The 14,659-nt window shown below is 41.1% G+C and overlaps 1 long non-coding RNA gene across 2 annotated transcripts in view; it reads left to right on the forward strand.

The window, feature by feature from the left end:
- LOC103351145 (uncharacterized) overlaps window positions 1-8,697 on the forward strand; it is a 163,982-nt gene extending 155,285 nt beyond the window's left edge. The window contains exons 6-7 of one of the 2 annotated variants that reach the window (XR_011380838.1): window positions 1,269-1,388; window positions 8,164-8,697. This is a non-coding gene — a long non-coding RNA (uncharacterized lncRNA). Of the gene's footprint in view, window positions 1-1,268; window positions 1,389-8,163 lie in introns of those variants that run through there. The other variant, XR_011380844.1, reaches the window with a different exon arrangement.
- Window positions 8,698-14,659: the final 5,962 nt, after the last annotated feature.

Consider the following 14,659-nt stretch of genomic DNA (forward strand, 5'->3'; position numbering starts at 1 on the left):
CTATACCTGGAACAGATAGACATGTCCACCACACCACCTATGATTTCCTTTCTTTTTCCATACACTTCCTATGCAGAAACTTTCTTGTTATGCCTTTTTTTTTTTTTTTTTTGACAGGCAGAGTGGACAGTGAGAATGAGAGAGACAGAGAGAAAGGTCTTCCTTTGCCATTGGTTCACCCTCCAATGGCCGCCGCGGCCGGCGCATTGCGGCCGGCGCATCGCACTGATCCGAAGCCAGGAGCCAGGTGCTTTTTCCTGGTCTCCCATGCGGGTGCAGGGCCCAAGCACTTGGGCCATCCTCCACTGCACTCCCAGGCCATAGCAGAGAGCTGGCCTGGAAGAGGGGCAACGGGACAGAATCTGGCGCCCCAACCGGGACTAGAACCTGGTGTGCCGGTGCCGCAAGGCGGAGGATTAGCCTATTGAGCCATGGCGCCGGCATTGTTATGCCTTTTAACTTCCCTCCCAGTCCTGGACATAATTTTGCCATCTTACCTTTCTTCTCCCCTCTCCAGTCTCTTTGTCTCCCTATTTCTTGCAAATCTGCGTGACAATGAGGTCAGATCTGGCAAACACCAGTAACCTCTCAGGCACACTTACATGTTAAGAAAGGGGGGAAAAGATAGACCAAAATGCAGAGGGAAAAGATTAGACAATCATATATTATTTTTGGCTTGCCACATGTGTAAAGAATTTAGTAGTACCTGGCACTGGGAACATGCCTCCAAAAGACAGTTGCTACTCTTTATGGATATCATGTATTGCAGAATAAAATAAGAATTCCACTCTTTTTCTTTATAAATATGCTGTCTTCTCAGCTAGATTGCAATGTCTTTTAAGGAAAGAACTTTCTTTTTTGTTTGTTTCTTTTAAATTTTTGTTTTATTTTCCTTTGATTGTTATATCTTTATTTAGTAATATATAGAAACAGATTTGATTAATTTCAGATATGATACCAAGAATACAATCCTAGTTTACTCCATCCCTCCTTCCTTTCTTTTTCTTTTAATTTTTTTGCAGTAACATACTTTCAATTTATTTTATAATCACAGTCTCAATGTTCCTCTAAACATGGAGCTCTGCAAGTAAAATTGGAAAGACCACTGCTCCACAGGGCTATAGACAGGGTTATAGACAGCAATCAGATCACAAAATGTTAGGTTAGCTTGATGTACATTGAAGTTTTTTTTGTACTCTATATATTAGCTACAAACAATCAGAGAAAACATGTCCAAGGTCTTGGCCCACCCTCTGCTGTTTTCCCAGGCATACTAGAAGAGAGCTGGACCAGAAGTGGAGCAGCCAGAACTCAAAGTGGTGCTCATGTGGGATGCTGGCATTGCAGGCAGCTTCTTTACCCACTATACCATAGTGCTAGCCCTACAGGTAACTCCTTAATATGCTGATTTCATTAAGGAAAGAATTTTCTAAAATACTTTTTATGGCTCTGTACCAGTACTGCCCAATAGAATTTTCTGCAGCGATGGAAATGGGCTAACATCTGTGCTGTCCAATATGGTAACCACTAGTTAGTTACATGTGACTATTGAGTATGTGAAACATAGTACAAATCAAAAACTATTTTTTTAGTTTTGTTGAATGTATTTAATTTACATTAAAAAGTCTCATGTAGCCAGTTGCTACCATGTTGAACAGAGCACAAAATGACTACTACAATATCTTGCACAAAGTAGATATTTAATATTGTGTACTGATTAGATTGATAAAGAAATTATTATATGAACCAAGCATAAACTATATAGTTAAAGTGCAATTTTTCCAAAGAATAATTTTAGATCTACTTACTTAGATGAGTAGTAGCTACTTTCCTGTTGCTGTATACTCCAGGTATATAGCACGTAGTTTTCTTGCCACAGGAAAAATGAACACATACTAAAACATGTAAATAAAACGATATTTAGGCTCACTTTTCTTTGCTCAGTATGAATTCATTATGACTCCGAGGTCAACCTATTTTGTTTTTCAGAAATAAAAAACTATAATGTACATGATTTGTTGAATGGTGGGTTCTTGTTATGACATTTCCCTTCAGGAATGAACGAGAAAGAGATAAGCTATTGTCAATGCAGCCACAAGCAAATTCAACCATACTCCTCAACACGGAAGTATAATGTCAAAAAAGATTAATCATGCATTTAATGACGCATGGACATGTTATCTCTCTCATATATTGAAGGACCAGGGCATGTTTAAATACTTATAGGCCATTATGAGACAGTCAAGGGCTTGGTGGCCTTGAGAGAACATTATATCAGTAACCCTCTGATGCTGATTGTCTCCATATGAAGACAGAAATATTTCATTGATAGTATAGTTCATGTGGATGGTAGCTGTTTTAAAAACATAAATGAATATTTTTATGTTACTGAATGTATTTCCTCATCACTTTGTATTTTAAAATACCACATTTGAACAAGGCTCCTCTCCCTTGTTTTGTGTTTTGGCTCTCTTTCCTCTCCCAAAGTAACAGTTAAAAAAAACACACACACAAAATGAAGTCATAAAGAGATCCCCAAAGATATGGGGAAGAAGATCATTTATTCAATTTTTAACAGAAGGAGTCTGTGATCTTAAAAATAAGGTAACACTGAAACATTTTGCTAAGTGAAATAAGCCAGACACAAAATAACGAACATTGTGTGATCTCACTTACAGGAAATACCTAGAACAGGCAAATTCACAGAGACAGAAATTATATTAAAGGTTGCCAGGGACTTGGGGTTAGAGAAAAATGGGAGTTACAAAGTAGAGTGTTTGATGAGTAGAGGGTCTTTTTATGTATAATAAAAAAGTTTTGGAAACAGATGATGACTGCACAGCATATAAATATAATGGATGATGTTGCATTGTATACTTAAACATGGTTAAAATGGAAAATTTTGTGTTATCTATATCTGTATCTATCTATCTATATATATATATTTATATAATCACAATGAAAAAACAAAGAGTTGGTAACTCAGTAGATCTCACATGAAAGAGAAATAACACTGGAAGCAGCCACCAGCCAGTGTAAACCCAAGTCTTTAGCTGCAGTCAGGTTGAATAAATAACATTAAACTTCAAGACTTTGATTTTGACTTATAACATTTTATAAGGAAACAAAGTTTCCCCCCAAACAATTGAAATGAAATAATAACCAGTGGCATTAGATCATAAGGGGAAAAAGGATATTAACAGGGTGTGGGAAAGTGCCTGCTGGAGGGCACTCTTCACCTTTGGATGATGTACTTTAGTACAGCTATATCTTTCACAAATACATCCATGAGGCCAGAAAAAGAATGGTGTTCTGAAATCAGTGAACTGACTTACTGTGGCATTTCTTGAGTGTTAAGTGGCTGTGGTAAGATATTAGAACTAGAAAGGGCTCCCAGAGCTATTTCTTCATCCTTTTGACTTGAGGGACCACTACTAAGTCATCTCAAGCTTAGAACTTTTTAAAAAATTCCTGAGATCCCTTGGATGTTTAAATCCATATCTCCTAGATGGAAATTAACTATATTTTCCTGCCTAATTAGAAAAAGAGAGGAAGCCACCATCACCTTACTGTTAAGTTTCTCATCTATCTTTCAAAACCAGAGCCTAGAAATGGAGCAGATACTTTAGGAAGGATGCAACAGAAGGCATCCTGTATTTTCTTTATGTAGCAGTCAGGGTTCAGGCAGGAAACAGGTCCAACATGATTGTTATGGGACTCAGGGAGTTAATATATGAATGAAACCATAGTAAAAAAAATACTCGAGAGTGAGGGGTGCTGGATAAAATCTGGATGTGTCAGAGGATCAGAGAAAGTGTCAGGAGCCTGTCCTGGTGAAGCACTGACAATGGAGAGACCTGTCAGACTTTTGGGGAGGATCCAAGAAGCAAAGCACCTCTAGCTGATGGAGTGTGGCCATTAACAAGGCAACTCTGCCTTTGTTCACGTTGTGGGCCATAGCCCAGCACTGTGTGCCACTGGTGCCACTACTGATCAGCAAGGTCAGCAATAGAGAAGATCACCCAGAAGTAGAGCAGAGGAGAATGAAAGCCACCTGGGGTCTGTGCTCTGACCATCACTTATAATGACCCTGCTCTGCGTCTTCCAAATCTCATACAAGTTTCTCCTTTGACCAGCTATAACTCTGAATTATGTGGTTACCAGCATAAGCAAGTTGAAACAGTGTAATATAGCATTTTATACCACCTCACTGCATTTTACAATTAATGTCTAGTTTTAAGCTTAAATAAAGGCATCAAAACTGTTCCTAAGGTCTGAATAGAAAAAGCTTATTCACCTTATTCTTGCCTTGTTCTGGTGAATAAAAGATTGGAAAATGATTTTAAAAATCAAGAATATTTCACTTTTCCCCTCCTGACACTGTCCATTTACTTCATGGTAATTGATTTTAGAAAAAGATAGCACTTTGTTACTCCCCATCTCATCAGGCAGAGTCACAAGACTGTCATTCTACATTTTCAGTTCAATTGTAAAGCATTATCTATCAACAAATTGAGCAGTTTCTAAATTGGCTGTCTTTACATAATGCCTAACATCCAGAAGTAGAGTATTGTTTGCAGTGATAAAAGCTTGGAAACAACCAAAATATCCATCATTAGGAGAGTGGTTAAATTATGGAGCAAACATGCAATGGGATACCATACAATCTTTGAAAAAAAAAATAAGGCAGAGTACTGATTACAGAGCAATCTGAATGTTATTGCATTAAATAGAAAAGGCAATGTGAGAGTAATATATGTGGTACCATTAAACAAAGGGATTCATACAATGCACAAATGCATTGATGCATATAATGTCTCTTGCCTACAGGGAAAATGACTGAGAATGGGTGAGAGAAAGAATATATAATCTTTGAATTTTGTGCCAGATAGATAGATAGAGGTGGACAGATAGACCCAGATCTTACCAATGGTCTTCTTTGTAATATGATGTGATTTGGCACATTTTACTCCCCAAATCTCTGCTTTGGGCATCAAGGATATCCAGGAGGAAAAAAAAAGTTATAATCTGTATCATAATTTAAAACAAAACTCACATACTCGGTCAATGTACCAAAGTGTATGCACGTGGAAACACATGGGGAAAATGTCCTTGGCCCTGCTCATTTCATTCGTCAATATAACCAATACTTTTGTGCATTTTTATATGTTTTGTGGTATGAATTTAAAGACGGGTGCAATTTACCTGTTGTAAATAGTCCTTCTTTGAGACACTATCTATTCCAAACTACAGAAAGAAGTCCTCTGTTACAGTTATCAGAATCAGTTATTAAAGAGGGAGAGAATATTGTTGTTAATCTAGGTCAGTTAAGAGGCTTATTCTACCCCCTCCACTTTTCCTGGACCACCTGCCACAGGAGGATTGAATTTACTGTGTTTCTCCCTTGTAATTCATTTCCTCTGTCTAAATTACATTTTCCTCTTTGATTCTGCCCAGATGTTTGACAGGTGCTTAACTTATGGACTCCTTCATCCAATAGCCACATGCTCTTTCTGTGTACAGTTGTTCAAGGTTCAGAAAGAAGCTACATTCTGCTTGAGTTTCTCCTTCTGGGCTACACAAATCACATAATGAAGAGCAGAGTGTGTCAGTGTGAGCTTTGGGTTGCTACTGATTTCCAAGGAACCGCAAAGGGCGTTCTTTCTCTTTATTTTTTTTAAAGGTTTATTTATTTGAAAGAAGAGTTACACAGAGAGAGGAGAGGCAGAGAGAGAGAGGGGTCTTCCAACTGCTGATTCACTCCCCAAATCACTGCTTTGGCCAAGCCTGGGCCAGGCTGAAGCCAGGAGACCAGAGCTTCTTCCAGGTCTCCCATGTGGGTGCACAGGCATGCTGCTTTCCCAAGCTCACTAACAAGGAGTTGTACTAGAAGCAGAGCAGCCAAGACTTGAACCAGCACCTATTTGGGTGCCAGTGTCGCAGGTGGAGGCTTAACCTACTGCATCCTAGCGCCGGCCCCAAGGGTTTCTCTCTTACAAGAGCTCTGGCTCTCCCTTTCCATTTCCTTCTGGACTTCTATTAATTAATGTTCATTTTCAAAGCACTTGGCAATGATCATGACAAAAGGGCTATAAGACACAATTGTGACCATCTTCTGATTAATATGCAGTACTAAATGCCCTGAAAAAATATTATCTTGACATTTTTAGAAATAGTTATTAGAGGGGGCAGGCATTCGGCACAGTGGTTAAGATGCTGCTTGGGATCCCTGCATCCTATATTGGAATGCCCGGGATCAAGTCCTGGCTCCACTTCTGATTCCAACTTCTTATTAATGTGCTCCTCAGGGTGCAGCACATGATGGCTCAAGTAGTTGAGTCCTTGCCACCCAAATGGAAGACCAAGATTGGGTTCTACACTCCTGGCTTCAGCCTTCCCAGCCTTGGAAGTTGCGGACATTTGGCAAGTGAACTAGCAGATAGAAAATCTCTCTCTCTCTCTCTCTCTCTCTCTCTCATGCTCTCTCTCCATTCCATATAAACAAAAATAAAATAATTTTTTTAAAATGAAGAAAGGAATAATTATTGAATTTATTTCTTACAAGAAACCCCAGCATCACCATTTCTTCCTTCTGTGTGCACAAGAACATTCACCCTTTCTGAAACCCTTGGCCTCCCACCAGCACCGCCCATCTCTCAGTTGCTTGGTAATGAATAGCGCTGTGGAGGAAAGGGTAGTCTGTTATATCCATGTGATTGCACATCCAGTTCTCAATCCAGTCTATACTTCCCTGTTACTCTTATAGTAGGAGAAACTGACTTAGAAATGGTTTATTTGGAGATCACTAAATGATAGATGAGACTGATGCCCTAATCTCAAGCATTAGAATTCTATCACTCTTCTCTTTCTCTGCCACTTCTGGTGATGTGGTGATCAAGGTTAAGATCATTGGTTTGCACATCTTTTATGCTTCCATCTCTCACTCCACTCCAGCTGCAGTAGGCTTTAAAAAAATATATTTATTTATTTATTTATTTGAAAGGCAGGGTTACAGAGGTAGAGGCAGAGAAAGAGAGGTCTTCATCTGCTGGTTTACTCCACAAGTGGCCGCAATGACGGAGCTGGGCCAGAGCTGGGCCGGTCTGAAGCCAGGAGTCTGGAGCTTCTTCCAGGTCTCCCATGTGGGCGCAGGGGCCCAAGGACTTACACCATCCTCCACTACTTTCCCAGGCTATAACAGAGAGCTGGATTGGAAGTGGAACAGCCAGGACTCAAACTGGCACCCATATGGGATGCTGGCTCTGCAGGTGGCAGCTTTACCTACTATGTCAGGACTGGCCCCTGCAGTAGACTTCTTGCTGCTCCTTCTAATTCAGTTTTGGTGCTTGCTGTTCCTTCTACCTGGAATGCTGTTCTATAGAGCTACACAATTTACTTCTTCACTTTGTGGTCAGATCATTGCTCAAATGTTACTTTCTTATTGGCTACCTCATTTAAAATTATGGTCCCCAGAACTCCCTGCTTAATTTTCCTACAAGGTGCTTCACCTAATATGTGTTAGCTTTTCTTATTGCATCACTCTATTCTAAGTTCCATGAAGGATTTTTGTCCACTTTGCTCATGACTGTATCCTCTTTTTATTTTTTTAGATTTATTCATTTATTTATTTGAAAGGCAGAGTTAGAAAGAGAGAGAGAGAGAGAGAGAGAGAGAGAGAGAGAGAAGCCTTCCATCTACTGGTTCACTCCCCAAATGGCAGCAATGGCCAGAGCTAGGCCTATCTGAAGCCAGGACCCAGGAGCTTCTTCCAAGTCTCCCATGTGGCTGCAGGGGCCCAAGGCTTTGGGCCATCTTGTACTGCTTTCCCAGCCATAGCAGAGAGCTGTATCAGAAGTGAAGTAGCCAGGACTTAAACCGGTGCCCATATGGAATGCCTGCACTGCAGGTGGTGGCTTTACCCACTACACCACAGCACCAGCCCCTGTATCCTCTATATCTGGCACAGAGTAGGTAGATACTCTGGAATAAATTCATGAACAAATGGCTGTAATTCCATTCTGATTTATGAGTTAATCTAAGGCATTGCTCTAAAGCCAAAAAGGTGGGAGTCAATTCAAAGGAGCAAGAGCCAATATTTATTTATCAACTACTAGTATGTTCTGAGCATTTTCTAAGTTGACACTTTTTGCTTTCTCTCTGCAGTATCACCAACACCTCATCCCAGCCATTTTTTGCAGTCTCCCTTCTTCTGAGAACTTCTCCTTGCCAACTCCATCCATATGGCCACTCTGAGAGCCTCCACATTAAAGAGGTGTGACTCCAGCAGTTGGCCTTCATTATTGGGTGCACAAGTAGACCTCCCACTCAATCTAGACAAAAGGTCTGCCTCAGAAAATTTGGAATCCAGATGAAGATACCCAAACCCAGGCTGGTCTTTCTATTGAATTAAGAAAATGTAAGCCTGGGAACTGATGTTAGCAAGTCATGTTTTCATTCATGCAGCCTGGCAAAAATGGAAAGCTGGTCTGCAGCAAAGACAAGAATGGAACAGTCATGCAGAAAGACACTTGCTGTGAAGCCAAGTAACTACCTGATACCCACTGAGTCCCTGATTTCAGTTCACCCACAAGAGTCAGCCACATACCTGTGTTTCGATCTGTAACTATCCTCATGTCCTTATACTACATTCTCTTTTACCTTAAACTAATTAAAGATGGTTCCCATGTGTTAAGAAAACTTTATTTAATGCTGACAGTAACCTGATGAAGTAGTTAATTTTTCTATTATTTAACATATGCAGAAGTCTTAGGAAAGTTATACACCTGACCCGTTACTGATAGAAAGTTACTGGCACATACCAGCCAGGAATTGAAGTTGGTACTACACAATTTGGATGGACTTCCATTCTGTGATTCAGTCATGTTTAACTGTCTGATGCTTTGGATTTTAAAAACTTTTTATTATGGGGGGGCAGGAGTTGTGGTTTATTATAAGAGATAGGGGGTTTACGCTGCCTCTTGGAATGCCCACATTTCATATCAGAGTGCTGGTTTTAAGTCTTGGCTACTCCACTTCTGATCCAGCCTCCTGCTAATGTGCCTGAGAAGGCAGTTGATAATGGCCCAAGTACCTGAATCCCTGCCACTCAAATTAGGGGGAGACCTGAATGAAGTTCCAGGCTTGTGTCTTCAATCTGCCCAAGCCCCAGCTGTTGCTGGCATCTAGGGAGTGAACTGAAATCTCTCTCCCTGTCTCTCCATGACTCTGCCTTTCAATAAATAATTTTTTAAATCTTTTTATTATGGACATTGTTACACAAACATACAGTAGAAAGAATACTATAATAAGTACCCATGTACTTATCAACCAGTTTCAACCATTATCCACATTCACAAGACTCGCTTCTTGGTTTCCTTTTAAGCACTGGACCTCCCAAAAGAAAATTAAAAATTTATGTAGGACTTGGAGTGGCGTCTATTATATTTTTGTACAATTATCTTTCACAGAGAACTTCAGGAGAAAGATACTGAGTTCAAGAGGCTCAGCCACCAAGAGCCATGTAGTCCACAGTACTTTCAGAGGCAGAGACATGGATTGGATCATGAGAAAGGAGGAGAAGAGATGGCAGGGGAGAGGAGGAAGGAGGGGAAAGGGAAGGTAGAAGGTAGAGGAATATATGCTCTTCCAGCTCCCATGGAAAATGCTAAATGTTTGGAAGGCTCTTAGGAGTCCAAAGAAATACAAAACCGTTCTCCCACCCAAATAAATTACACATTTGTGATAACAAGGTAAGGTAAATACTCAAATATTGCCAGCTGAAATACAGTCTTCAGTATCAGGATTAATTTGTTTTGACCTTGCTCTGGTCCTCTCTGCCTCTGGTTAATGATTCACAAGTGACACCTTGGTAACAGCTAAGGGACCCTCTCTCCCTCCTCTCTTTAAGGGCAGGAAGCAAGCCTGAGCCTGGGGACAATCCCATCACCCCAGATTAGAGCTGCACCCAGGACACTGCTGGGACGGACCAGAGCTTTGTTCACTGAGACGGCAGGTCCCCAGTCTGACACTCTGCTGACAGCTGCTGTTTCCATTCTCTCTCCCCCTCATGCCAGAAGGACATTTATGTAAGCACCACTGGCTCAGGACTGAGTACATCAAGATAAGAAATGAAATGGCTGCACTCAGCAGGGCGGTGGAGTGCATTTTCCCACAGAGAGCACAGCCCCAGAACTGCCAAGATGAGCAAGAGTCACTCTCAGGAGATTCCCATCCAGGGGGTTTCTCCCCTGATCATGTTGTTTGGTGCCCATGACTTTATTCCTAGTTTGGAGGCAGCTGCCAGCACTAATACCCATCTCACAGGGGAGTTGTGCAGATCAAATGAGATTGTGAATGGGGAGGTATTTTGTTAACTGCAAAATGCCATACAGTCGTAAAGGGCTGTCATTTCCGCAACTCTGCCAAACATACCTAGGGATCTGCCTCTCACCTCTCATCTCACTCCCTTTCAGTCTGAAATCCAAGTCTTTCCCAAAGAAAAATGCTTCATTCAGGATCTATTTCTGAACGGCAGCCACCACTGCAAAGAATCCACTAATATTTATAATTCACATGCGAAAATGTGTCAAGCATATTTAGCAAGCGATTCATGAATTCCTGTGCCTAGCAACCAAAACAGAAAAGGAACATATGGAATCTGTGGTTATTTGATACCAACTTGATCTGAATGAACAAATAAATGTGCCTGTTTTCCAAATGTGAACCTGGTACAATTATGATTGACTGTGAGTGGGGGTGAATAACATTGTTGCTACTTGTATTTTATTAGTTGTTCTTTCAGAATGAAATCTTTATTCCTGACACAGAGAGAGAACTGTTGACTCTGGCACTGTGTCTTCTGTCATTGCAGAGCACTTCTCCATGCTGTGCCTTTCCCATTCAAAGCCTTGAACTTCAAGATCCCTTCTTCCCTCCCTACTGGGTACATGGTATTGTCAGGTATTACAGCAGTCACCATTTTCTCCAGAGCCAAGAATGTGGCAGTGAGCCCTGTGAGTGACTCTGAGCAGAAAGAAGTCAGGGAACAAAATCTACTGGACTTTTGTTTGAAAGCTTCCTCAGCTCTAGGGAGGCAGATTTCAGCTCACCATAAAGAAGTTTCAAGCACTCAGAGCTACTGCAAGATAGCATGGACTCTCAAAGAGATTCCGATCCTTACCAGCTGGCTGTGGGCAGCCACTGGAAGGGATGCTATACAGAGAGTGAATGTGCAGCAGAGGATGGGTGCACTGAATAAAATGTTCCCACCAATCCCAGGAATTCATGGGTCTGCAGGAGAGCTAAATTATTTCAAAAAAAAAAAAAAAAAGAAAAAGAAAAAAACACAAGAAGTTTTCTTTGTGGTATCATTGGAATGAAATGGAAAGATCCTGCCTAAAAGTATCTTCTTCATTGACAACTAAAATCCCTTCATCAGCAGTTTCTTCCTTTGGGTCAAGAATTCCACATTTCACTTTTCCTAAGTTCTTTTCTTTGCCTTTCTTTTCTTAAGACACAATAATTGTAAAACTTCATCTAAGAATGAAAGAATTTACAAAAAGTTTTCTTCCCTTTCTCTTGAGAGAAAAGATGGAAAAATCATAAAACCCATGAGTGGTAGGCAGAAAAAGACAAGGAAGGAGGAAAAGAAGGCAGGCAGACATGAAGGAAAGGCAGTCTGTGAGAAATTTTTCTGACACCACAAGTATTTGTGACCAAGTCTGACAAAGACTGAGATGTCTTTAGAATTTTTCAGCTTTTTGTGGGAAATTTTTTTTAAGATTTATTTATTTATTTGAGAGACAGAGTTACAGTCAGGCAAAGGGAAAGACAGAGAGGTCTTCCATTCACTTTCACTCCCCCCAAATCAGCCAGGAGCCTGGAGCATCTTCCAGGCTCCCATGTGGGTGCAGGGAACCAAGCACTTGGGCCATCTTCCACTGCTTTCCCAGGCCATCAGCAGGGAGCTTGTTGAGAAGTGGAGCTGCTGGGACTGGGATCAGCACCCATATGTGATGCCAACGACACAGGCAGAGGCTTAACTTGCTACACCACAGTGCCAGCCCCAGTAGGAAATTCTTCCAAAATTTTCTTTTCCAGCATCCCAGACATCTGACTGATCTCTGTATGGATCCGACCCTCACAGTTACCAGCTACTTCTGTAAGCTATAGCCTTCACTCCAATGAACCATATCCACAGAAACTAACACAACTCTAGGATTGTCATGACTTGACCTTTTGTCTCCGCCCTTCTACCTCCTCTGTTCCCTAATAAGACTCGAGAGGAAGACAAAACTAGGACAAGATTTTGCCATTAGATGTACATAACTTTTCCCTCTTGGCTTCCAGTGAGCAAGCCACTCACTCTGTTTTTCCACCTGTAAACTAGGTATGACAATATCTTCCTCACAAGAATTCTGAAATTAGTATGGCAAATAGCTGTTTCTATCAGGTAAGGCTCAGTCTGAACATTGATAGTATATTTAATCTGCAGGTTTGAAAGACTTTAATGAACAATCAACTTAGAAATCTGGGGCAGGGTTAAACCATAGAAACCTGGACATGTCTATCTCTCTAAGTTTCAAATGCAAATAAAATAAATAAATATAAATTTAAGAAGGAGAGGTGGGCATTTGATATAGAGGTTAAGATGCTGCTAGGGATGCCCACATCTCACATCAGAATGCCTGGGTTTGAGTCCAGACTTCTCCACTTCTGATCCAACTTACTGCTGATGTGCACCCTGGAAGACAGCAAATGATGACTCAAGTACTTGGGTCTTCACCACCGTTATGGGAGACCCAGATTGAGTTCCAGGTTCCTGGCTTTGGCCTGGCCCAGCCTGGCTGTTATGAGCATCTGAGGAGTGAAATTGTAGATGGAGGATCTTTCTTTGTCTCTCTACCTTTCAAATAAAAAATGAAAATAATGAAACTTTTAAAAATAAAAAAAAATTTAGGGAACTGGTGTTGTGGAATAGCAAGTGAAGCTACTGCCTACAATGCCAGCATCCCATATCAGAATGCCAGATCAAGTCCTGGCTGCTCTGCCACTGATCTAGCTCCTTTCTAATGTGCCTGGGAAAGCAGTGGATGATGGACCAAGTATTTAGATCCACATGGAAGAATGGCATGAAGTTCCTGGTTCCTGACTTCAGCCTGGCCCAGCCCTTGCCTTTGGGAATATTTGGGGAGTGATATAGTGGATAGGAAATCTTTCTTTTGTTTTCTCTCCCACTCCGCCTTTCGAATAAATATAAATAAATAAATTTAAAAGATAAAAAAAAGTCCAGGGCACCGGCATCCCATATGGGCGCCAGGTACTAGTTCCGGTTGCTCTTCCAGTCCAGCTCTCTGCTGTGGCCTAGAAGGCAGTGAAGGATGGCCCAAGTGCTTGGGCCCTGTACCAGCATGGGAGACCAGGAGGAGGCACCTGGCTGCTGGCTTCAGATCAGCATAGCTCCAGCCATAGTGGCCATTTGGAGAGTGAACCAATGGAAGGAAGACATTTCTCTCTCACTGTCTGTAACTCTACCTGTCAAATAAATAAATAAAAATCTTAAAAAAAAAAAAGTCCAGACATTGTCAAGCCCTATACTTAACTCCTTATACAGTAAGGAAAAATTCTCAGATTTTAATTAAACATGTCAAGTATAATAATTATATAATATTTAACTATAGTAAAGTTGTAGAAATGTGTAAGTTAAATTGAAATGTCCTCAAATACTATCAATAAAAACAGTTCCTTCTGGACTTTTCTACATGAAAATCCATGTAGCCAAAAGTGAGTTCTTAACACTTTGGTACTCTGTAACTTCTCTGGTCCTCAGATGGTTTTATTTTTTTCATTTTACAGATGAGGAAATTGAGGTTTAACAAGGTTTAGTAAATGCCCAGACCACACAACTAGAAAGTGAAAGAGTCAGGGCCAGTGCCGTGGCATGGAAGATTAGGCCTCTGCCATCAGTGCCAGCATCCCATAGGGGTAACAGTTTGAGTCCCGGCTGCTCCACTTCTGATCCAGCTCCCTGTTAATGCACCTGGAAAAGCAGCAGAAGATGGCCCAAGTCCTTGGGCCTCTGCACCCACGTGGGAGACCAGGAAGAAGCTCCTGGCTCCTGACTGTGGTCTTGCTCCTCCTTGGCTGTTGTGGCCATCTGGGGAGTGAACCAGCGAATGGAAGATCTCTCACTCGCTCGCTCTTGCTCTCACTCTCACTCTCTTGCTCTCTCCTTTTTTTCTCTGTATCTTTGCTTTTCAAATAAATAAATAAGTCATTTAAAAAAGGAAGAAAGTGAGAGTCAAGAAGCTAGTTCAATATCTGACCCACAATTAGAGTTCAGTAAATACTTTTAGAATTTAAATAACAAAATTTAAACCAGACATGAAATAGGACACTGCTATATTAGAGATCACTACTGTTTCTTTTTATTTTTTATTTCTTAATTTGACAGGCAGAGAGAGATAGAGTTTTCATTCACTGGTTCATTCCCCCAAATGCCCACAGCAGCAAGGGTTGGTCCTCGCCAAAGCTAAGAGTCAGGAACTCATCTGAGCCTCACACATACATGTCAGGGACCCAAGTACATGAGCAATTACATGCTACCTCTCAGGGTGAACATTAGCAAGAAGCTGGAATTGGTGGGGTGGAGCCAGGACAC

This window comes from Oryctolagus cuniculus, chromosome 12, assembly GCF_964237555.1.
Source record: "Oryctolagus cuniculus chromosome 12, mOryCun1.1, whole genome shotgun sequence".
NCBI classification, from domain to species: Eukaryota; Metazoa; Chordata; class Mammalia; order Lagomorpha; family Leporidae; genus Oryctolagus; species Oryctolagus cuniculus.